The sequence below is a fragment of the Pseudophryne corroboree genome (assembly GCF_028390025.1).
Source record: "Pseudophryne corroboree isolate aPseCor3 chromosome 2 unlocalized genomic scaffold, aPseCor3.hap2 SUPER_2_unloc_2, whole genome shotgun sequence".
In the NCBI taxonomy this organism is placed as follows: domain Eukaryota; kingdom Metazoa; phylum Chordata; class Amphibia; order Anura; family Myobatrachidae; genus Pseudophryne; species Pseudophryne corroboree.
The window spans coordinates 895,078-917,589 of record NW_026967489.1 but is presented as its reverse complement, the minus strand read 5'-3'; the positions used below and the strand labels follow the sequence as shown (position 1 = coordinate 917,589).

The following is a 22,512-nucleotide window of genomic DNA, read 5'->3' as shown; positions in this document are numbered from 1 at the left end:
ACTACATACCTTCTTCCCACTGCACCAACTACATACCTTCCCACTGCACCCACTACATACCTTCTTCCCACTGCACCCACTACATACCTTCCTTCCACTGCACCCACTACATACCTTCCCACTGCACACCTTCCCACTGCACCCACTACATACCTTCTTCCACTGCACCCACTACATACCTTCCCACTGCACCCACTACATACCTTCCCACTGCACCCACTACATACCATCCCACTGCACCCACTACATACCTTCCTTCCACTGCACCCACTACATACCTTCCCACTGCACCCACTACATACCTTCCCACTGCACCCACTACATACTATCCCACTGCACCCACTACATACCTTCCTTCCACTGCACCCACTACATACCTTCTTCCCACTGCACCCACTACATACCTTCTTCCAATGCACCCACTACATACCTTCGCACTGCACCCACTACATACCATCCCACTGCACCCACTACATACCTTCCTTCCACTGCACCCACTACATACCTTCCTTCCACTGCACCCACTACATACCTTCTTCCCACTGCACCCACTACATACCTTCTTCCCACTGCACCAACTACATACCTTCCCACTGCACCCACTACATACCTTCTTCCCACTGCACCCACTACATACCTTCCTTCCACTGCACCCACTACATACCTTCCCACTGCACACCTTCCCACTGCACCCACTACATACCTTCTTCCACTGCACCCACTACATACCTTCCCACTGCACCCACTACATACCTTCTTCCCACTGCACACCATCCCACTGCACCCACTACATACCTTCTTCCCACTGCACACCATCCCACTGCACCCACTACATACCTTCTTCCCACTGCTTCCACTGCATACCTTCCCACTGCACCCATTACATACCTTCTTACACTGCACCCACTGCATACCTTCTTACACTGCACCCACTGCATACCTTCTTCTACTGCATACCTTCCCACTGCACCCACTACATACCTTCCCACTGCATACCTTCTTCCCACTGCAACCACTACATACCTTCTTCCACTGCATACCTTCCTACTGCACACCTTCTTCCACTGCACTCACTACATACCTTTCCACTGCACCCACTACATACCTTCCCACTGCACCCCTTCCTACTGCACCCACTGCATACATTGACACTGCACCCACTGTGCAATCTCTGGCATCATGCTTCTCATCACTAAACAATAAACAGGCATCTCCCAGTGCATGGCGTATGGAGGCATCTGCCAGTGCATGGCGTATTGAGGCTAGATGTATGAGGCATCTGCCAGTGCATGGCGTATTGAGGCATCTGCCAGTGCATGGCGTATTGAGGCTAGATGTATGAAGCATCTGCCAGTGCATGGCGTATTGAGGCTAGATGTATGAGGCATCTGCCAGTGCATGGCGTATTTAGGCTACATGTATGAGGCATCTCCCAGTGCATGGCGTATTGAGGCATCTGCCAGTGCATGGCGTATTGAGGCTAGATGTATGAGGCATCTGCCAGTGCATGGCGTATTGAGGCTAGATGTATGAGGCATCTGCCAGTGCATGGCGTATTGAGGCTACATGTATGAGGCATCTCCCGCTGCATGGTGTATTGAGGCTGGATGTAGGAGGCATCTCCCAGTGCATGGAGTATTGAGGCAACGCGTATGAGGCATCTCCCAGTGCATGGCGTATTGAGGCTGGATGTAGGAGGCATCTCCCAGTGCATGACGTATTGAGGCTGGATGTAGGAGGCATCTCCCAGCGCATGGTGTATTGAGGCTGGATGTAGGAGGCATCTCCCAGTGCATGGAGTATTGAGGCAACGTGTATGAGGCATCTCCCAGTGCAGGGCGTATTGAGGCTGGATGTATGAGGCATCTCCCAGTGCATGGCGTATTGAGGCTGGATGTATGAGGCATCTCCCAGCGCATGGTGTATTGAGGCTGGATGTATGAGGCATCTCCCAGCGCATGGTGTATTGAGGTTAGATGTATGAGGCATCTCCCAGCGCATGGTGTATTGAGACTAGATGTATGAGGCATCTCCCAGTGTATGGTGTATTGAGGCTGGATGTATGAGGCATCTCCCAGCGCATGGTGTATTGAGGCTGGATGTATGAGGCATCTCCCAGCGCATGGTGTATTGAGGCTGGATGTATGAGGCATCTCCCAGCGCATGGTGTATTGAGGCTGGATATATGAGGCATCTCCCAGCGTATGGCGTATTGAGGCTGGATGTATGAGGCATCTCCCAGCGCATGGTGTATTGAGGCTGGATGTATGAGGCATCTCCCAGCGCATGGTGTATTGAGGCTAGATGTATGAGGCATCTCCCAGCGCATGGTGTATTGAGGCTAGATGTATGAGGCATCTCCCAGCGCATGGCGTATTGAGGCTAGATGTATGAGGCATCTCCCAGTGTATGGCGTATTGAGGCTGGATGTATGAGGCATCTCCCAGCGCATGGTGTATTGAGGCTAGATGTATGAGGCATCTCCCAGCGCATGGCGTATTGAGGCTGGATGTATGAGGCATCTGCCAGTGCATGGCGTATTGAGGCTAGATGTATGAGGCATCTCCCAGCGCATGGTGTATTGAGGCTGGATGTATGAGGCATCTCCCAGCGCATGGCGTATTGAGGCTAGATGTATGAGGCATCTGCCAGTGCATGGCGTATTTAGGCTACATGTATGAGGCATCTCCCAGTGCATGACGTATTGAGGCATCTGCCAGTGCATGGCGTATTGAGGCTAGATGTATGAGGCATCTGCCAGTGCATGGCGTATTGAGGCTAGATGTATGAGGCATCTGCCAGTGCATGGCGTATTGAGGCTACATGTATGAGGCATCTCCCGCTGCATGGTGTATTGAGGCTGGATGTAGGAGGCATCTCCCAGTGCATGGAGTATTGAGGCAACGTGTATGAGGCATCTCCCAGTGCATGGCGTATTGAGGCTGGATGTATGAGGCATCTCCCAGCGCATGGTGTATTGAGGCTGGATGTAGGAGGCATCTCCCAGTGCATGGAGTATTGAGGCAACGTGTATGAGGCATCTCCCAGTGCAGGGCGTATTGAGGCTGGATGTATGAGGCATCTCCCAGTGCATGGCGTATTGAGGCTGGATGTATGAGGCATCTCCCAGTGTATGGTGTATTGAGGTTAGATGTATGAGGCATCTCCCAGCGCATGGTGTATTGAGGCTAGATGTATGAGGCATCTCCCAGTGTATGGTCTATTGAGGCTGGATGTATGAGGCATCTCCCAGTGTATGGTGTATTGAGGCTGGATGTATGAGGCATCTCCCAGCGCATGGCGTATTGAGGCTGGATGTATGAGGCATCTCTCAGCGCATGGTGTATTGAGGCTAGATGTATGAGGCATCTCCCAGCGCATGGCGTATTGAGGCTGGATGTATGAGGCATCTACTAGTGCATGGCGTATTGAGGCATCTCCCAGCGCATGGTGTATTGAGGCTAGATGTATGAGGCATCTCCCAGCGCATGGCGTATTGAGGCTGGATGTATGAGGCATCTCCCAGCGCATGGCGTATTGAGACTAGATGTATGAGGCATCTACTAGTGCATGGCGTATTGAGGCATCTCCCAGCGCATGGTGTATTGAGGCTAGATGTATGAGGCATCTCCCAGCGCATGGCGTATTGAGGCTGGATGTATGAGGCATCTCTCAGCGCATGGTGTATTGAGGCTAGATGTATGAGGCATCTCCCAGCGCATGGTGTATTGAGGCTAGATGTATGAGGCATCTCCCAGCGCATGGCGTATTGAGGCTGGATGTATGAGGCATCTCCCAGCGCATGGCGTATTGAGACTAGATGTATGAGGCATCTACTAGTGCATGGCGTATTGAGGCATCTCCCAGCGCATGGTGTATTGAGGCTAGATGTATGAGGCATCTCCCAGCGCATGGCGCATTGAGGCTAGATGTATGAGGCATCTCCCAGCGCATGGTGTATTGAGGATAGATGCATGAGGCATCTCCCAGTGCATGGTGTATTGAGGCTGGATGTATGAGGCATCTCCCAGCGCATGGTGTATTGAGGTTAGATGCATGAAGCATCTCCCAGTGCATGGCGCATTGAGGCTAGATGTATGAGGCATCTCCCAGCGCATGGTGTATTGAGGTTAGATGCATGAGGCATCTCCCAGTGCATGGTGTATTGAGGCTGGATGTATGAGGCATCTCCCAGTGCATGGTGTATTGAGGCTACATGTATGAGGCATCTCCCAGTGCAGGGCGTATTGAGGCTGGATGTATGAGGCATCTCCCAGCGCATGGTGTATTGAGGCTGGATGTATGAGGCATCTCCCAGCGCATGGCGTATTGAGGCTAGATGTATGAGGCATCTCCCAGCGCATGGTGTATTGAGGCTAGATGTATGAGGCATCTCCCAGCGCATGGCGTATTGAGGCTGGATGTATGAGGCATCTCCCAGCGCATGGCGTATTGAGGCTAGATGTATGAGGCATCTCCCAGCGCATGGCGTATTGAGGCTAGATGTATGAGGCATCTCCCAGTGTATGGCGTATTGAGGCTGGATGTATGAGGCATCTCCCAGCGCATGGTGTATTGAGGCTAGATGTATGAGGCATCTCCCAGCGCATGGCGTATTGAGGCTGGATGTATGAGGCATCTGCCAGTGCATGGCGTATTGAGGCTAGATGTATGAGGCATCTCCCAGCGCATGGTGTATTGAGGCTAGATGTATGAGGCATCTCCCAGCGCATGGCGTATTGAGGCTGGATGTATGAGGCATCTCCCAGTGTATGGCGTATTGAGGCTGGATGTATGAGGCATCTCCCAGTGTATGGTGTATTGAGGCTAGATGTATGAGGCATCTCCCAGCGCATGGCGTATTGAGGCTGGATGTAGGAGGCATCTCCCAGTGCATGGCGTATTGAGACTAGATGTATGAGGCATCTCACAGTGCATGGCGTATTGAGGCATCTCCCAGCGCATGACGTATTGAGGCTGGATGTAGGAGGCATCTCCCAGTGCATGGCGTATTGAGACTAGATGTAAGAGGCTTCTCCTGGTGCATGGCGTATTGAGGCATCTCCCAGCGCATGACGTATTGAGGCTGGATGTAGGAGGCATCTCCCAGTGCATGGCGTATTGAGACTAGATGTATGAGGCATCTCCTGGTGCATGGCGTATTGAGGCTGGATGTAGGAGGCATCTCCCAGTGCATGGAGTATTGAGGCAACGTGTAGGAGGCATCTCCCAGTACATGGCGTATTGAGGCTAGATGTATGAGGCATCTCCTGGTGCATGGCGTATTGAGGCATCTCCCAGCGCATGGTGTATTGAGGCTAGATGTATGAGGCATCTCCTGGTGCATGGCGTATTGAGGCATCTCCCAGCGCATGGTGTATTGAGGCTAGATGTATGAGGCATCTCCTGGTGCATGGCGTATTGAGGCATCTCCCAGCGCATGGAGTATTGAGGCTAGATGTAGGAGGACACAGCTGTAGCTGTCACCACCCAGGACGCGTTGCTACACACAGATGAGGCACACCATATACTCAGGTACTTCTTACTTTTCCTATACTGAGCTATCACTTTCCGGTATCTGACGCTCCATATCTAATACATTCCTGATTATTCTGCCGTCAGGTCTCTGACGCTCCATATCTAATACATTCCTGATTATTCTGCCGTCAGGTCTCTGACGCTCCATATCTGATATATTCCTGATTATTCTGCCGTCAGGTCTCTGACGCTCCATATCTGATACATTCCTGATTATTCTGCCGTCAGGTCTCTGACGCTCTATACCTAATATATTCCTGATTATTCTGCCGTCAGGTCTCTGACGCTCCATATCTAATACATTCCTGATTATTCTGCCGTCAGGTCTCTGACGCTCCATATCTAATACATTCCTGATTATTCTGCCGTCAGGTCTCTGACGCTCCATATCTAATACATTCCTGATTATTCTGCCGTCAGGTCTCTGACGCTCCATATCTAATACATTCCTGATTATTCTGCCGTCAGGTCTCTGACGCTCCATATCTAATACATTCCTGATTATTCTGCCGTCAGGTCTCTGACGCTCCATATCTAATACATTCCTGATTATTCTGCCGTCAGGTCTCTGACGCTCCATATCTAATACATTCCTGATTATTCTGCCGTCAGGTCTCTGACGCTCCATATCTAATACATTCCTGATTATTCTGCCGTCAGGTCTCTGACGCTCCATATCTAATACATTCCTGATTATTCTGCCGTCAGGTCTCTGACGCTCCATATCTAATACATTCCTGATTATTCTGCCGTCAGGTCTCTTACGCTCCATATCTAATACATTCCTGATTATTCTGCAGTCAGGTCTCTGACGCTCCATATCTAATACATTCCTGATTATTCTGCCGTCAGGTCTCTGACGCTCCATATCTAATACATTCCTGATTATTCTGCCGTCAGGTCTCTGACGCTCCATATCTAATACATTCCTGATTATTCTGCCGTCAGGTCTCTGACGCTCCATATCTAATACATTCCTGATTATTCTGCCGTCAGGTCTCTGACGTTCCATATCTAATACATTCCTGATTATTCTGCCGTCAGGTCTCTGACGCTCCATATCTAATACATTCCTGGTTATTCTGCCGTCAGGTCTCTGACGCTCCATATCTAATACATTCCTGATTATTCTGCCGTCAGGTCTCTGACGCTCCATATCTAATACATTCCTGGTTATTCTGCCGTCAGGTCTCTGACGCTCCATATCTAATACATTCCTGATTATTCTGTCGTCAGGTCTCTGACGCTCCATATCTAATACATTCCTGATTATTCTGCCGTCAGGTCTCTGACGCTCCATATCTAATACATTCCTGATTATTCTGCCGTCAGGTCTCTGACGCTCCATATCTAATACATTCCTGATTATTCTGCCGTCAGGTCTCTGACGCTCCATATCTAATACATTCCTGATTATTCCGCCGTCAGGTCTCTGACGCTCCATATCTAATACATTCCTGATTATTCTGCCGTCAGGTCTCTTACGCTCCATATCTAATACATTCCTGATTATTCTGCAGTCAGGTCTCTGACGCTCCATATCTAATACATTCCTGATTATTCTGCCGCCAGGTCTCTGACGCTCCATATCTAATACATTCCTGATTATTCTGCCGTCAGGTCTCTGACGCTCCATATCTAATACATTCCTGATTATTCTGCCGTCAGGTCTCTGACGCTCCATATCTAATACATTCCTGATTATTCTGCCGTCAGGTCTCTGACGCTCCATATCTGATACATTCCTGATTATTCTGCCGTCAGGTCTCTGACGCTCCATATCTGATACATTCCTGATTATTCTGCCGTCAGGTCTCTGACGCTCCATATCTGATACATTCCTGATTATTCTGCCGTCAGGTCTCTGACGCTCCATATCTGATACATTCCTGATTATTCTGCCGTCAGGTCTCTGACGCTCCATATCTAATACATTCCTGGTTATTCTGCCGTCAGGTCTCTGACGCTCCATATCTAATACATTCCTGATTATTCTGCCGTCAGGTCTCTGACGCTCCATATCTAATACATTCCTGATTATTCTGCCGTCAGGTCTCTGACGCTCCATATCTAATACATTCCTGATTATTCTGCCGTCAGGTCTCTGACGCTCCATATCAAATACATTCCTGATTATTCTGCCGTCAGGTCTCTGACGCTCCATATCTAATACATTCCTGATTATTCTGCCGTCAGGTCTCTGACGCTCCATATCTAATACATTCCTGATTATTCTGCCGTCAGGTCTCTGACGCTCCATATCTAATACATTCCTGATTATTCTGCCGTCAGGTCTCTGACGCTCCATATCTGATACATTCCTGATTATTCTGCCGTCAGGTCTCTGACGCTCCATATCTAATACATTCCTGATTATTCTGCCGTCAGGTCTCTGACGCTCCATATCTAATACATTCCTGATTATTCTGCCGTCAGGTCTCTGACGCTCCATATCTAATACATTCCTGATTATTCTGCCGTCAGGTCTCTGACGCTCCATATCTAATACATTCCTGATTATTCTGCCGTCAGGTCTCTGACGCTCCGTATCTAATACATTCCTGATTATTCTGCCGTCAGGTCTCTGACGCTCCATATCTAATACATTCCTGATTATTCTGCCGTCAGGTCTCTGACGCTCCATATCTAATACATTCCTGATTATTCTGCCGTCAGGTCTCTGACGCTCCGTATCTAATACATTCCTGATTATTCTGCGGTCAGGTCTCTGACGCTCCATATCTAATACATTCCTGATTATTCTGCCGTCAGGTCTCTGACGCTCCATATCTAATACATTCCTGATTATTCTGCCGTCAGGTCTCTGACGCTCCATATCTAATACATTCCTGATTATTCTGCCGTCAGGTCTCTTACGCTCCATATCTAATACATTCCTGATTATTCTGCCGTCAGGTCTCTGACGCTCCATATCTAATACATTCCTGATTATTCTGCCGTCAGGTCTCTGACGCTCCATATCTAATACATTCCTGATTATTCTGCCGTCAGGTCTCTGACGCTCCATATCTGATACATTCCTGATTATTCTGCCGTCAGGTCTCTGACGCTCCATATCTAATACATTCCTGATTATTCTGCCGTCAGGTCTCTGACGCTCCATATCTAATACATTCCTGATTATTCTGCCGTCAGGTCTCTTACGCTCCATATCTAATACATTCCTGATTATTCTGCCGTCAGGTCTCTGACGTTCCATATCTAATACATTCCTGATTATTCTGCCGTCAGGTCTCTGACGCTCCATATCTAATACATTCCTGATTATTCTGCCGTCAGGTCTCTGACGCTCCATATCTAATACATTCCTGATTATTCTGCCGTCAGGTCTCTGACGCTCCATATCTGATACATTCCTGGTTATTCTGCCGTCAGGTCTCTGACGCTCCATATCTAATACATTCCTGATTATTCTGCCGTCAGGTCTCTGACGCTCCATATCTAATACATTCCTGATTATTCTGCCGTCAGGTCTCTGACGCTCCATATCTAATACATTCCTGATTATTCTGCCGTCAGGTCTCTGACGCTCCATATCCGATACATTCCTGATTATTCTGCCGTCAGGTCTCTGACGCTCCATATCTGATACATTCCTGATTATTCTGCCGTCAGGTCTCTGACGCTCCATATCTGATACATTCCTGATTATTCTGCCGTCAGGTCTCTGACGCTCCATATCTAATACATTCCTGGTTATTCTGCCGTCAGGTCTCTGACGCTCCATATCTAATACATTCCTGGTTATTCTGCCGTCAGGTCTCTGACGCTCCATATCTAATACATTCCTGATTATTCTGCCGTCAGGTCTCTGACGCTCCATATCTGATACATTCCTGATTATTCTGCCGTCAGGTCTCTGACGCTCCATATCTAATACATTCCTGATTATTCTGCCGTCAGGTCTCTGACGCTCCATATCTAATACATTCCTGATTATTCTGCCGTCAGGTCTCTGACGCTCCATATCTAATACATTCCTGATTATTCTGCCGTCAGGTCTCTGACGCTCCATATCTAATACATTCCTGATTATTCTGCCGTCAGGTCTCTGACGCTCCGTATCTAAAACATTCCTGATTATTCTGCCGTCAGGTCTCTGACGCTCCATATCTAATACATTCCTGATTATTCTGCCGTCAGGTCTCTGACGCTCCATATCTAATACATTCCTGATTATTCTGCCGTCAGGTCTCTGACGCTCCATATCTAATACATTCCTGATTATTCTGCCGTCAGGTCTCTGACGCTCCATATCTAATACATTCCTGGTTATTCTGCCGTCAGGTCTCTGACGCTCCATATCTAATACATTCCTGATTATTCTGCCGTCAGGTCTCTGACGCTCCATATCTGATACATTCCTGGTTATTCTGCCGTCAGGTCTCTGACGCTCCATATCTAATACATTCCTGATTATTCTGCCGTCAGGTCTCTGACGCTCCATATCTAATACATTCCTGATTATTCTGCCGTCAGGTCTCTGACGCTCCATATCTGATACATTCCTGATTATTCTGCCGTCAGGTCTCTGATGTTCCATATCTAATACATTCCTGATTATTCTGCCGTCAGGTCTCTGACGCTCCATATCTAATACATTCCTGATTATTCTGCCGTCAGGTCTCTGACGTTCTATATCTAATACATTCCTGATTATTCTGCCGTCAGGTCTCTGACGCTCCATATCTAATACATTCCTGATTATTCTGCCGTCAGGTCTCTGACGCTCCATATCTAATACATTCCTGATTATTCTGCCGTCAGGTCTCTGACGCTCCATATCTGATACATTCCTGATTATTCTGCCGTCAGGTCTCTTACGCTCCATATCTAATACATTCCTGATTATTCTGCCGTCAGGTCTCTGACGCTCCATATCTAATACATTCCTGATTATTCTGCCGTCAGGTCTCTGACGCTCCATAACTAATACATTCCTGATTATTCTGCCGTCAGGTCTCTGACGCTCCATATCTAATACATTCCTGATTATTCTGCCGTCAGGTCTCTGACGCTCCATATCTAATACATTCCTGATTATTCTGCCGTCAGGTCTCTGACGCTCCATATCTAATACATTCCTGATTATTCTGCCGTCAGGTCTCTTACGCTCCATATCTAATACATTCCTGATTATTCTGCCGTCAGGTCTCTTACGCTCCATATCTAATACATTCCTGATTATTCTGCCGTCAGGTCTCTGACGCTCCATATCTAATACATTCCTGGTTATTCTGCCGTCAGGTCTCTGACGCTCCATATCTAATACATTCCTGATTATTCTGCCGTCAGGTCTCTTACGCTCCATATCTAATACATTCCTGATTATTCTGCCGTCAGGTCTCTTACGCTCCATATCTAATACATTCCTGGTTATTCTGCCGTCAGGTCTCTGACGCTCCATATCTAATACATTCCTGATTATTCTGCCGTCAGGTCTCTGACGCTCCATATCTAATACATTCCTGATTATTCTGCCGTCAGGTCTCTGACGCTCCATATCTAATACATTCCAGATTCATTATCTCACCTCCGATTGCCGCCTGTGCCGGGATTCCATGAAACATTGTGAGAAACGTACAAAACCTGGAAGCAGAGAAAGGAGAAGCCGGTTACAATGAAACGTCATCAAACAAGGAACATAGAACAGCGGGGGTAACACAGGATGTGAGAGAAACGAGGAGGTGGCGACCCCTGATTGGGGGAGGGGGGGGGGGGTCAGCGGGGGTACAGCCTGGGACCCCAGATCTGGATGGGGGGCATTGGGGTTGTTGGCCGGGACCCCGGATTTGGGTGGGGAGCAGTGGGGGTAGAGGCTGGAACCCCATATCTGGGAGGGGGGGGGGGGGGGGGGGGAGTAAGAGTGGAGGCTGGGACCCTGGATCTGGAGGGGGAGCAGTGGGGATAGAGGCTGGGACCCTGTGTCCGGGGTGGGCAGTGGGGGGGGGGTCAGGCTGGGACCCTGTGTCCCCGGGTCGGGCAGTGTGGGGGGGGGATGGGGTCAGGTTGGGACCCTGCGTCCGGGGTGGGCAGTTGGGAGGGGCAGGCAGGGACACAGAGGACTCGTCACTCGCTCAGTTTAGAGGAGAGGAGATTCCGCACAATACGGCGTAAAGGCTTTTCACAGTAAGGACGATACGTGTTTGGAATTCCCTGCCTGAGGGAGTTGTAATGGCGGAATCTGTCAACACCTTTAAGAATGGGTTAGATAAATTCCTAATGGATAAGGATATCCAGGGGTATGGTGCATAGTCATGCATTATAGTTACTATAAATAGGGATAAAATGCAACGGCTGACAGCAGCATCAGTCAGAAATTTTAGTCAAATCATCATGCATAGGACACCACAAATAGGTTCAACTCGATGGCAATTGTCTTTTTTCAACCTGTGTCCGGGGTGGGCAGTAGGGGGAGGGCAGGCTGGGACCCTGTGTCCGGGGTGGGGGCCGGGGGGGGCAGTGGGGGTAGAGGCTGGGACCTGTGTCCGGGGCGGGCAGTAGGGGGTGGCAGGCTGGGACCCTGTGACCGGGGTGGCAGTAGGGGTGGCAGGCAGGGACCCTGTGACCGGGGTGGCAGGCAGGGACCCTGTGTCCGGGATGAGCAGTAGTGGGGAGCAGCAGGGACCCTGTGTCTGGGGTGGGCAGTACGGGGGGTGGCTGGCAGGGACCCTGTGTCTGGGGTGGGCAGTAGGGGTGGCAGGCAGGGACCCGGTGTCCGGGGTGGGCAGTACAGGGGGGGGGGGGGCAGGCAGGGACCCTGTGTCTGGGGTGGCAGTAGGGGAGGCAGGCAGGGACCCTGTGTCTGGGGTGGGCAGTAGGGGGGGGCAGGCAGGGACCCTGTGTCTGGGGTGGGCAGTAGGGGGGGGCAGGCAGGGACCCTGTGTCTGGGGTGGGCAGTAGGGGGGGGGCAGGCAGGGACCCTGTGTCTGGGGTGGGCAGTAGGGGGGGCAGGCTGGGACCCTGTGTCTGGGGTGGGCAGTAGGGGGGGCAGGCTGGGACCCTGTGTCTGGGGTGGGCAGTAGGGGGGCAGGCTGGGACCCTGTGTCCGGGGTGGGCAGTAGGGAGGGGCAGGCAGGGACCCTGTGTCCGGGGTGGCAGTGTGGGGGGGGGGGGGGGGGAAATCAGGCTGGGACCCTGTGTCCGGGGTGAGCAGTAGTGGGGAGCAGCAGGGACCCTGTGTCTGGGGTGGGCAGTAGGGGTGGCAGGCAGGGACCCTGTGTCTGGGGTGGGCAGTACGGGGGGGGGGGGGGGGGGGGCAGGCAGGGACCCTGTGTCTGGGGTGGCAGTAGGGAGGGCAGGCAGGGACCCTGTGTCTGGGGTGGGCAGTAGGGGGGGGCAGGCAGGGACCCTGTGTCTGGGGTGGGCAGTAGGGGGGGCAGGCTGGGACCCTGTGTCTGGGGTGGGCAGTAGGGGGGGCAGGCTGGGACCCTGTCTGGGTTGGGCAGTAGGGGGCAGGCAGAGACCCTGTGTCCTGGGTGGCAGTAGGGGGGGCAGGCAGGGACCCTGTGTCCGGGGTGGGCAGTACGGGGGGGGGGGCAGGCAGGGACCCTGTGTCTGGGGTGGCAGTAGGGGGGGCAGGCAGGGACCCTGTGTCTGGGGTGGGCAGTAGGGGGGGGCAGGCAGGGACCCTGCGTCTGGGGTGGGCAGTAGGGGGGGCAGGCTGGGACCCTGTGTCTGGGGTGGGCAGTAGGGGGGGCAGGCTGGGACCCTGTGTCTGGGTTGGGCAGTAGGGGGCAGGCAGAGACCCTGTGTCCTGGGTGGCAGTAGGGGGGGCAGGCAGGGACCCTGTGTCTGGGGTGGGCAGTACGGGGGGGGGGGGGGGCAGGCAGGGACCCTGTGTCTCGGGTGGGCAGTGGGGGTGGGGCAGCCTGGGACCCTGTGTCTGGGGGGGCAGGCTGGGACCCTGTGTCTGGGGTGGGCAGTAGGGGGGGGCAGGCTGGGACCCTGTGACCGGGGTGGGCAGTAGAGGGGGGCAGGCTGGGACCCTGTGACCATGGTGGGGAGCAGCCTGGGACCCTGTGTCTGGGGGGGCAGTAGGGGGGCAGGCTGGGACCCTGTGTCTGGGGTGGGCAGTAGGGGGGCAGGCTGGGACCCTGTGTCTCGGGTGGGCAGTGGGGGGTGGGGCAGGCAGGGACCCTGTGTCTCGGGTGGGCAGTGGGGCAGGCAGGGACCCTGTGTCCGGGGTGGCAGTAGGGGGGCAGGCAGGGACCCTGTGTCCGGGGTGGGCAGTAGGGAGGGGCAGGCAGGGACCCTGTGTCCGGGGTGGCAGTGTGGGGGGGGGGGGGGGGGGAATCAGCCTGGGACCCTGTGTCCGGGGTGAGCAGTAGTGGGGAGCAGCCTGTGACCTTGTGTCTGGGGGGGCAGTAGGAGGGGCAGGCTGGGACCCTGTGTCCGGGGTGGGCAGTAGGGGGGGGGGGGCAGGCAGGGACCCTGTGACCGGGGTGGCAGTAGGGGGGGCAGGCAGGGACCCTGTGACCGGGGTGGCAGTAGGGGGGGCAGGCTGGGACCCTGTGACCGGGGGTGGCAGCAGGGGGGTCAGGCAGGGACCCTGTGTCCGGGGGGGGGGGGGGGGAGGGGGCAGGCTGGGGTCCGGGGTGGGCAGGCTGGGACCCTGTGTCCGGGGTGAGCAGTAGTGGGGAGCAGCCTGTGACCTTGTGTCTGGGGGGGCAGTAGGAGGGGCAGGCTGGGACCCTGTGTCCAGGGTGGGCAGTAAGGGGGGCAGGCTGGGACCCTGTGTCCGGGGTGGGCAGTAGGGGGGGGGGGGCAGGCAGGGACCCTGTGACCGGGGTGGCAGTAGGGGGGGCAGGCAGGGACCCTGTGACCGGGGTGGCAGTAGGGGGGGCAGGCTGGGACCCTGTGACCGGGGTGGCAGCAGGGGGGTCAGGCAGGGACCCTGTGTCCGGGGGGGGGGGGGGGGGGAGGGGGCAGGCTGGGGTCCGGGGTAGGCAGGCTGGGACCCTGTGTCCGGGGTGGGCAATGGGGGGTAGAGGCTGGGACCCTGTGCCCGGTGGGGCAGTAGGGGGGCAGGCTGGTACCCTGTGTCCGGGGGGGGGGGGGGGGGGCAGACTGGGACCCTCTGTCCGGGGGGGGCAGGCTGGGACCCTGTGTCCGGGGTGGCAGTGGGGGTCAGGTTGGGACCCTGTGTCCGGGGTGGGCAGTGGGGATAGAGGCTGGGACCCTGTGTCCAGGGTGGCAGTAGGGGGGCAGGCTGGGACCCTGTGTCCGGGGTGGGCAGTGGGTCAGGCAGGGACCCTGTGTCCGGGGTGGCAGTAGGGGGGGGGGGGGGGCAGGCTGTGACCCTGTGTCCGGGGTGGGCAGTGGGTCAGGCAGGGACCCTGTGTCCGGGGTGGCAGTAGGGGGGCAGGCTGGGACCCTGTGTCCGGGGTGGGCATTGGGTGGCAGTAGGGGGGGCAGGCTGGGACCCTGTTTCTGGGGTGGCAGTAGGGGGGGGCAGGCAGGGACCCTGTGACCGGGGTGGCAGGCAGGGACCCTGTGACCGGGGTGGCAGTAGGGGGGGCAGGTTGGCACCCTGTGTCTGGGGTGGGTAGTAGGGGGGGCAGGCAGGGACCCTGTGACCGGGGTGGCAGCAGGGGGGGCAGGCAGGGACCCTGTGACCGGGGTGGCAGCAGGGGGGGCAGGCAGGGACCCTGTGATCGGGGTGGGCAGTAGGGGGCAGGCTGGGACCCTGTGTCCGGGGTGGGCAGTGGGGATAGAGGCTGGGACCCTGTGTCCGGGGTGGCAGTGGGGGGGGGGGGGGGGGCAGGCAGGGACCCTGTGACCGGGGTGGCAGGTTGGCACCCTGTGTCTGGGGTGGGCAGTAGGGGAGGCAGGTAGGGACCCTGTGACCGGGATGGCAGGCAGGGACCCTGTGTCTGTGGTGGGCAGTAGGGGAGGCAGGCAGGGACCCTGTGACCGGGGTGGCAGGCTGGGACCCTGTGACCGGGGTGGTAGTAGGGGGGGCAGGCTGGGACCCTGTGACCGGGGTGGCAGTAGGGGGGGCAGGCTGGGACCCTGTGACCGGGGTGGCAGTAGGGGGGGCAGGCTGGGACCCTGTGACCGGGGTGGCAGGCTGGGACCCTGTGACCGGGGTGGCAGGCTGGGACCCTGTGACTGGGGTGGCAGTAGGGGTGGCAGGCAGGGACCCTGTGACCGGGGTGGCAGGCAGGGACCCTGTGTCCGGGATGAGCAGTAGTGGGGAGCAGCAGGGACCCTGTGTCTGGGGTGGGCAGTACGGGGGGTGGCTGGCAGGGACCCTGTGTCTGGGGTGGGCAGTAGGGGTGGCAGGCAGGGACCCGGTGTCCGGGGTGGGCAGTACAGGGGGGGGGGGGGGGGCAGGCAGGGGACCCTGTGTCTGGGGTGGCAGTAGGGGAGGCAGGCAGGGACCCTGTGTCTGGGGTGGGCAGTAGGGGGGGGCAGGCAGGGACCCTGTGTCTGGGGTGGGCAGTAGGGGGGGCAGGCTGGGACCCTGTGTCTGGGGTGGGCAGTAGGGGGGGCAGGCTGGGACCCTGTGTCTGGGGTGGGCAGTAGGGGGGCAGGCTGGGACCCTGTGTCCGTGGTGGGCAGTAGGGAGGGGCAGGCAGGGACCCTGTGTCCGGGGTGGCAGTGTGGGGGGGGGGGGGGGAAATCAGGCTGGGACCCTGTGTCCGGGGTGAGCAGTAGTGGGGAGCAGCAGGGACCCTGTGTCTGGGGTGGGCAGTAGGGGTGGCAGGCAGGGACCCTGTGTCCGGGGTGGGCAGTACGGGGGGGGGGGGGGGGGGCAGGCAGGGACCCTGTGTCTGGGGTGGCAGTAGGGAGGGCAGGCAGGGACCCTGTGTCTGGGGTGGGCAGTAGGGGGGGGGCAGGCAGGGACCCTGTGTCTGGGGTGGGCAGTAGGGGGGGCAGGCTGGGACCCTGTGTCTGGGGTGGGCAGTAGGGGGGGCAGGCTGGGACCCTGTCTGGGTTGGGCAGTAGGGGGCAGGCAGAGACCCTGTGTCCTGGGTGGCAGTAGGGGGGGCAGGCAGGGACCCTGTGTCCGGGGTGGGCAGTACGGGGGGGGGGGGGGGGGGCAGGCAGGGACCCTGTGTCTGGGGTGGCAGTAGGGGGGGCAGGCAGGGACCCTGTGTCTGGGGTGGGCAGTAGGGGGGGGCAGGCAGGGACCCTGTGTCTGGGGTGGGCAGTAGGGGGGGCAGGCTGGGACCCTGTGTCTGGGGTGGGCAGTAGGGGGGGCAGGCTGGGACCCTGTGTCTGGGTTGGGCAGTAGGGGGCAGGCAGAGACCCTGTGTCCTGGGTGGCAGTAGGGGGGGCAGGCAAGAACCCTGTGTCTGGGGTGGGCAGTACGGGGGGGGGGCAGGCAGGGACCCTGTGTCTCGGGTGGGCAGTGGGGGTGGGGCAGCCTGGGACCTGTGTCTGGGGGGGCAGTGGGGGGGCAGGCTGGGACCCTGTGTCTGGGGTGGGCAGTAGGGGGGGGCAGGCTGGGACCCTGTGACCGAGGTGGGCAGTAGAGGGGGGCAGGCTGGGACCCTGTGACCATGGTGGGGAGCAGCCTGGGACCCTGTGTCTGGGGGGGCAGTAGGGGGGCAGGCTGGGACCCTGTGTCTGGGGTGGGCAGTAGGGGGGCAGGCTGGGACCCTGTGTCTCGGGTGGGCAGTGGGGGGTGGGGCAGGCAGGGACCCTGTGTCTGGGGTGGGCAGTGGGGCAGGCAGGGACCCTGTGTCCGGGGTGGCAGTAGGGGGGCAGGCAGGGACCCTGTGTCCGGGGTGGGCAGTAGGGAGGGGCAGGCAGGGACCCTGTGTCCGGGGTGGCAGTGTGGGGGGGGGGGGGAAATCAGCCTGGGACCCTGTGTCCGGGGTGAGCAGTAGTGGGGAGCAGCCTGTGACCTTGTGTCTGGGGGGGCAGTAGGAGGGGCAGGCTGGGACCCTGTGTCCAGGGTGGGCAGTAAGGAGGGCAGGCTGGGACCCTGTGTCCGGGGTGGGCAGTAGGGGGGGGGGGGGGGCAGGCAGGGACCCTGTGACCGGGGTGGCAGTAGGGGGGGCAGGCAGGGACCCTGTGACCGGGGTGGCAGTAGGGGGGGCAGGCTGGGACCCTGTGACCGGGGGTGGCAGTAGGGGGGGCAGGCTGGGACCCTGTGACCGGGGTGGCAGGCTGGGACCCTGTGACCGGGGTGGCAGGCTGGGACCCTGTGACCGGGGTGGCAGGCTGGGACCCTGTGTCCGGGATGAGCAGTAGTGGGGAGCAGCAGGGACCCTGTGTCTGGGGTGGGCAGTACGGGGGGTGGCTGGCAGGGACCCTGTGTCTGGGGTGGGCAGTAGGGGTGGCAGGCAGGGACCCGGTGTCCGGGGTGGGCAGTACAGGGGGGGGGGGGGCAGGCAGGGACCCTGTGTCTGGGGTGGCAGTAGGGGAGGCAGGCAGGGACCCTGTGTCTGGGGTGGGCAGTAGGGGGGGGGGCAGGCAGGGACCCTGTGTCTGGGGTGGGCAGTAGGGGGGGCAGGCTGGGACCCTGTGTCTGGGGTGGGCAGTAGGGGGGGCAGGCTGGGACCCTGTGTCTGGGGTGGGCAGTAGGGGGGCAGGCTGGGACCCTGTGTCCGGGGTGGGCAGTAGGGAGGGGCAGGCAGGGACCCTGTGTCTGGGGTGGCAGTGTGGGGGGGGGGGGGGGGGAAATCAGGCTGGGACCCTGTGTCCGGGGTGAGCAGTAGTGGGGAGCAGCAGGGACCCTGTGTCTGGGGTGGGCAGTAGGGGTGGCAGGCAGGGACCCTGTGTCCGGGGTGGGCAGTACGGGGGGGGGGGGGGGCAGGCAGGGACCCTGTGTCTGGGGTGGCAGTAGGGAGGGCAGGCAGGGACCCTGTGTCTGGGGTGGGCAGTAGGGGGGGGCAGGCAGGGACCCTGTGTCTGGGGTGGGCAGTAGGGGGGGCAGGCTGGGACCCTGTGTCTGGGGTGGGCAGTAGGGGGGGCAGGCTGGGACCCTGTCTGGGTTGGGCAGTAGGGGGCAGGCAGAGACCCTGTGTCCTGGGTGGCAGTAGGGGGGGCAGGCAGGGACCCTGTGTCCGGGGTGGGCAGTACGGGGGGGGGGGGGGGGGCAGGCAGGGACCCTGTGTCTGGGGTGGCAGTAGGGGGGGCAGGCAGGGACCCTGTGTCTGGGGTGGGCAGTAGGGGGGGGCAGGCAGGGACCCTGTGTCTGGGGTGGGCAGTAGGGGGGGCAGGCTGGGACCCTGTGTCTGGGGTGGGCAGTAGGGGGGGCAGGCTGGGACCCTGTGTCTGGGTTGGGCAGTAGGGGGCAGGCAGAGACCCTGTGTCCTGGGTGGCAGTAGGGGGGGCAGGCAGGAACCCTGTGTCTGGGGTGGGCAGTACGGGGGGGGGGGGCAGGCAGGAACCCTGTGTCTCGGGTGGGCAGTGGGGGTGGGGCAGCCTGGGACCCTGTGTCTGGGGGGGCAGTGGGGGGGCAGGCTGGGACCCTGTGTCTGGGGTGGGCAGTAGGGGGGGGCAGGCTGGGACCCTGTGACCGGGGTGGGCAGTAGAGGGGGGCAGGCTGGGACCCTGTGACCATGGTGGGGAGCAGCCTGGGACCCTGTGTCTGGGGGGGCAGTAGGGGGGCAGGCTGGGACCCTGTGTCTGGGGTGGGCAGTAGGGGGGCAGGCTGGGACCCTGTGTCTCGGGTGGGCAGTGGGGGGTGGGGCAGGCAGGGACCCTGTGTCCGGGGTGGCAGTAGGGGGGCAGGCAGGGACCCTGTGTCCGGGGTGGGCAGTAGGGAGGGGCAGGCAGGGACCCTGTGTCCGGGGTGGCAGTGTGGGGGGGGGGGAAATCAGCCTGGGACCCTGTGTCCGGGGTGAGCAGTAGTGGGGAGCAGCCTGTGACCTTGTGTCTGGGGGGGCAGTAGGAGGGGCAGGCTGGGACCCTGTGTCCAGGGTGGGCAGTAAGGGGGGCAGGCTGGGACCCTGTGTCCGGGGTGGGCAGTAAGGGGGGGGGGCAGGCAGGGACCCTGTGACCGGGGTGGCAGTAGGGGGGGCAGGCAGGGACCCTGTGACCGGGGTGGCAGTAGGGGGGGCAGGCTGGGACCCTGTGACCGGGGTGGCAGCAGGGGGGTCAGGCAGGGACCCTGTGTCCGGGGGGGGGGGGGGGGAGGGGGCAGGCTGGGGTCCGGGGCGGGCAGGCTGGGACCCTATGTCCGGGGTGGGTAGGCTGAGGTCCGGGGTAGGCAGGCTGGGACCCTGTGTCCGGGGTGGGCAATGGGGGGTAGAGGCTGGGACCCTGTGCCCGGTGGGGCAGTAGGGGGGCAGGCTGGTACCCTGTGTCCGGGGGGGGGGGGGGGGCAGACTGGGACCCCCTGTCCGGGGGGGGCAGGCTGGGACCCTGTGTCCGGGGTGGCAGAGGGGGTCAGGTTGGGACCCTGTGTCCGGGGTGGGCAGTGGGGATAGAGGCTGGGACCCTGTGTCCAGGGTGGCAGTAGGGGGGCAGGCTGGGACCCTCTGTCCGGGGTGGGCAGTGGGTCAGGCAGGGACCCTGTGTCCGGGGTGGCAGTAGGGGGGGGGGGGGGGCAGGCTGTGACACTGTGTCCGGGGTGGGCAGTGGGTCAGGCAGGGACCCTGTGTCCGGGGTGGCAGTAGGGGGGCAGGCTGGGACCCTGTGTCCGGGGTGGGCATTGGGTCAGGCAGGGACCCTGTGTCCAGGGTGGCAGTAGGGGGGGCAGGCTGGGACCCTGTTTCTGGGGTGGCAGTAGGGGGGGGGGGGGGCAGGCAGGGACCCTGTGACCGGGGTGGCAGGCAGGGACCCTGTGACCGGGGTGGCAGTAGGGGGGGCAGGTTGGCACCCTGTGTCTGGGGTGGGTAGTAGGGGGGGCAGGCAGGGACCCTGTGACCGGGGTGGCAGCAGGGGGGGCAGGCAGGGACCCTGTGATCGGGGTGGGCAGTAGGGGGCAGGCTGGGACCCTGTGTCCGGGGTGGGCAGTGGGGATAGAGGCTGGGACCCTGTGTCCGGGGTGGCAGTGGGGGGGGGGGGGGGCAGGCAGGGACCCTGTGACCGGGGTGGCAGGTTGGCACCCTGTGTCTGGGGTGGGCAGTAGGGGAGGCAGGTAGGGACCCTGTGACCGGGGTGGCAGGCAGGGACCCTGTGTCTGTGGTGGGCAGTAGGGGAGGCAGGCAGGGACCCTGTGACCGGGGTGGCAGGCTGGGACCCTGTGACCGGGGTGGCAGTAGGGGGGGCAGGCTGGGACCCTGTGACCGGGGTGGCAGTAGGGGGGGCAGGCTGGGACCCTGTGACCGGGGTGGCAGTAGGGGGGGCAGGCTGGGACCCTGTGACCGGGGTGGCAGTAGGGAGGGCAGGCTGGGACCCTGTGACCGGGGTGGCAGGCTGGGACCCTGTGACCGGGGTGGCAGTAGGGGTGGCAGGCAGGGACCCTGTGACCGGGGTGGCAGGCAGGGACCCTGTGTCTGGGGTGGGCAGTAGGGGGGGCAGGCAGGGACCCTGTGTCTGGGGTGGGCAGTAGGGGGGGCAGGCAGGGACCCTGTGACCGGGGTGGCAGTAGGGGGGGCAGGCAGGGACCCTGTGACCGGGGTGGCAGGCAGGGACCCTGTGTCTGGGGGGGGCAGGCAGGAACCCTGTGTCAGGGGTGGGTAGTAGGGGGGGCAGGCAGGGACCCTGTGACCGGGGTGGCAGTAGGGGGGGCAGGCTGGGACCCTGTGACCGGGGTGGCAGTAGGGGGGGCAGGCTGGGACCCTGTGACCGGGGTGGCAGTAGGGGGGGCAGGCTGGGACCCTGTGACCGGGGTGGCAGGCTGGGACCCTGTGACCGGGGTGGCAGTAGGGGTGGCAGGCAGGGACCCTGTGACCGGGGTGGCAGGCAGGGACCCTGTGTCTGGGGTGGGCAGTAGGGGGGGGCAGGCAGGGACCCTGTGTCTGGGGTGGGCAGTAGGGGGGGCAGGCAGGGACCCTGTAACCGGGGTGGCAGTAGGGGGGGCAGGCAGGGACCCTGTGTCCGGGGTGGCAGGGGACACATATGAGGGAGAATCACTCACACACCCTGATGTGACAGCGTCTCGAACCTTTTGATTCCGGGTGTAGATGATACTTCCGCGTCGCTAGCTGATGAGTTCAATTGTGACGTCACCTGCTATGCGACAGCCGCAAGCCGCCATCTTTCCGGAGTCCATTGTGCCCCGACACCGACTGTAAACATTCTCCGCCCTCTGATTGGCTGAAAGTAATGCTCTGTGATTGGACGGCTTTTACCGCGCTACTTAGATAGCAGTGACTGGAGTCGGTTCGTGTTCAGCTGCAGTAATATTACTCCGTGTCTGTTACTCAGGTATAGTATTATTATTACTCCGTGTCTGTTACTCAGGTATAGGATTATTATTACTCCCTGTCACAGTGTCTGTTACTCAGGTACAGTATTATTATTACTCCGTGTCTGTTACTCAGGTACAGGATTATTATTACTCCCTGTCACAGTGTCTGTTACTGAGGTACAGTATTATTATTACTCCCTGTCATAGTGTATGTTACTCAGGTACAGGATTATTATTACTCCCTGTCACAGTGTCTGTTACTCAGGTACAGTATTATTATTACTCCGTGTCTGTTACTCAGGTACAGGATTATTATTACTCCCTGTCACAGTGTCTGTTACTCAGGTACAGGATTATTATTACTCCCTGTCACAGTGTCTGTTACTCAGGTACAGGATTATTATTACTCCCTGTCACAGTGTATGTTACTCAGGTACAGGATTATTATTACTCCCTGTCATAGTGTCTGTTACTCAGGTACAGGATTATTATTACTCCGTGTCTGTTACTCAGGTACAGGATTATTATTACTCCCTGTCACAGTGTCTGTTACTCAGGTACAGGATTATTATTACTCCCTGTCACAGTGTCTGTTACTCAGGTACAGGATTATTATTACTCCCTGTCATAGTGTCTGTTACTCAGGTACAGGATTATTATTACTCCGTGTCTGTTACTCAGGTACAGGATTATTA

General features: G+C 58.7%; 1 long non-coding RNA gene across 2 annotated transcripts in view; it reads right to left on the bottom strand.

Annotated features, from left to right (window-relative positions):
• The window catches only part of LOC134983047 (uncharacterized), a 57,168-nt gene extending 35,515 nt beyond the window's left edge, over positions 1-21,653 (bottom strand). The window contains exons 1-2 of one of the 2 annotated variants that reach the window (XR_010191597.1): positions 21,549-21,653; positions 11,093-11,148 (exon numbers count right to left, since the gene is read on the bottom strand). This is a non-coding gene — a long non-coding RNA (uncharacterized LOC134983047). Of the gene's footprint in view, positions 1-11,092; positions 11,149-21,544 lie in introns of both variants that reach the window. The other variant, XR_010191598.1, reaches the window with a different exon arrangement.
• Between the last annotated feature and the right edge of the window lie 859 nt (positions 21,654-22,512).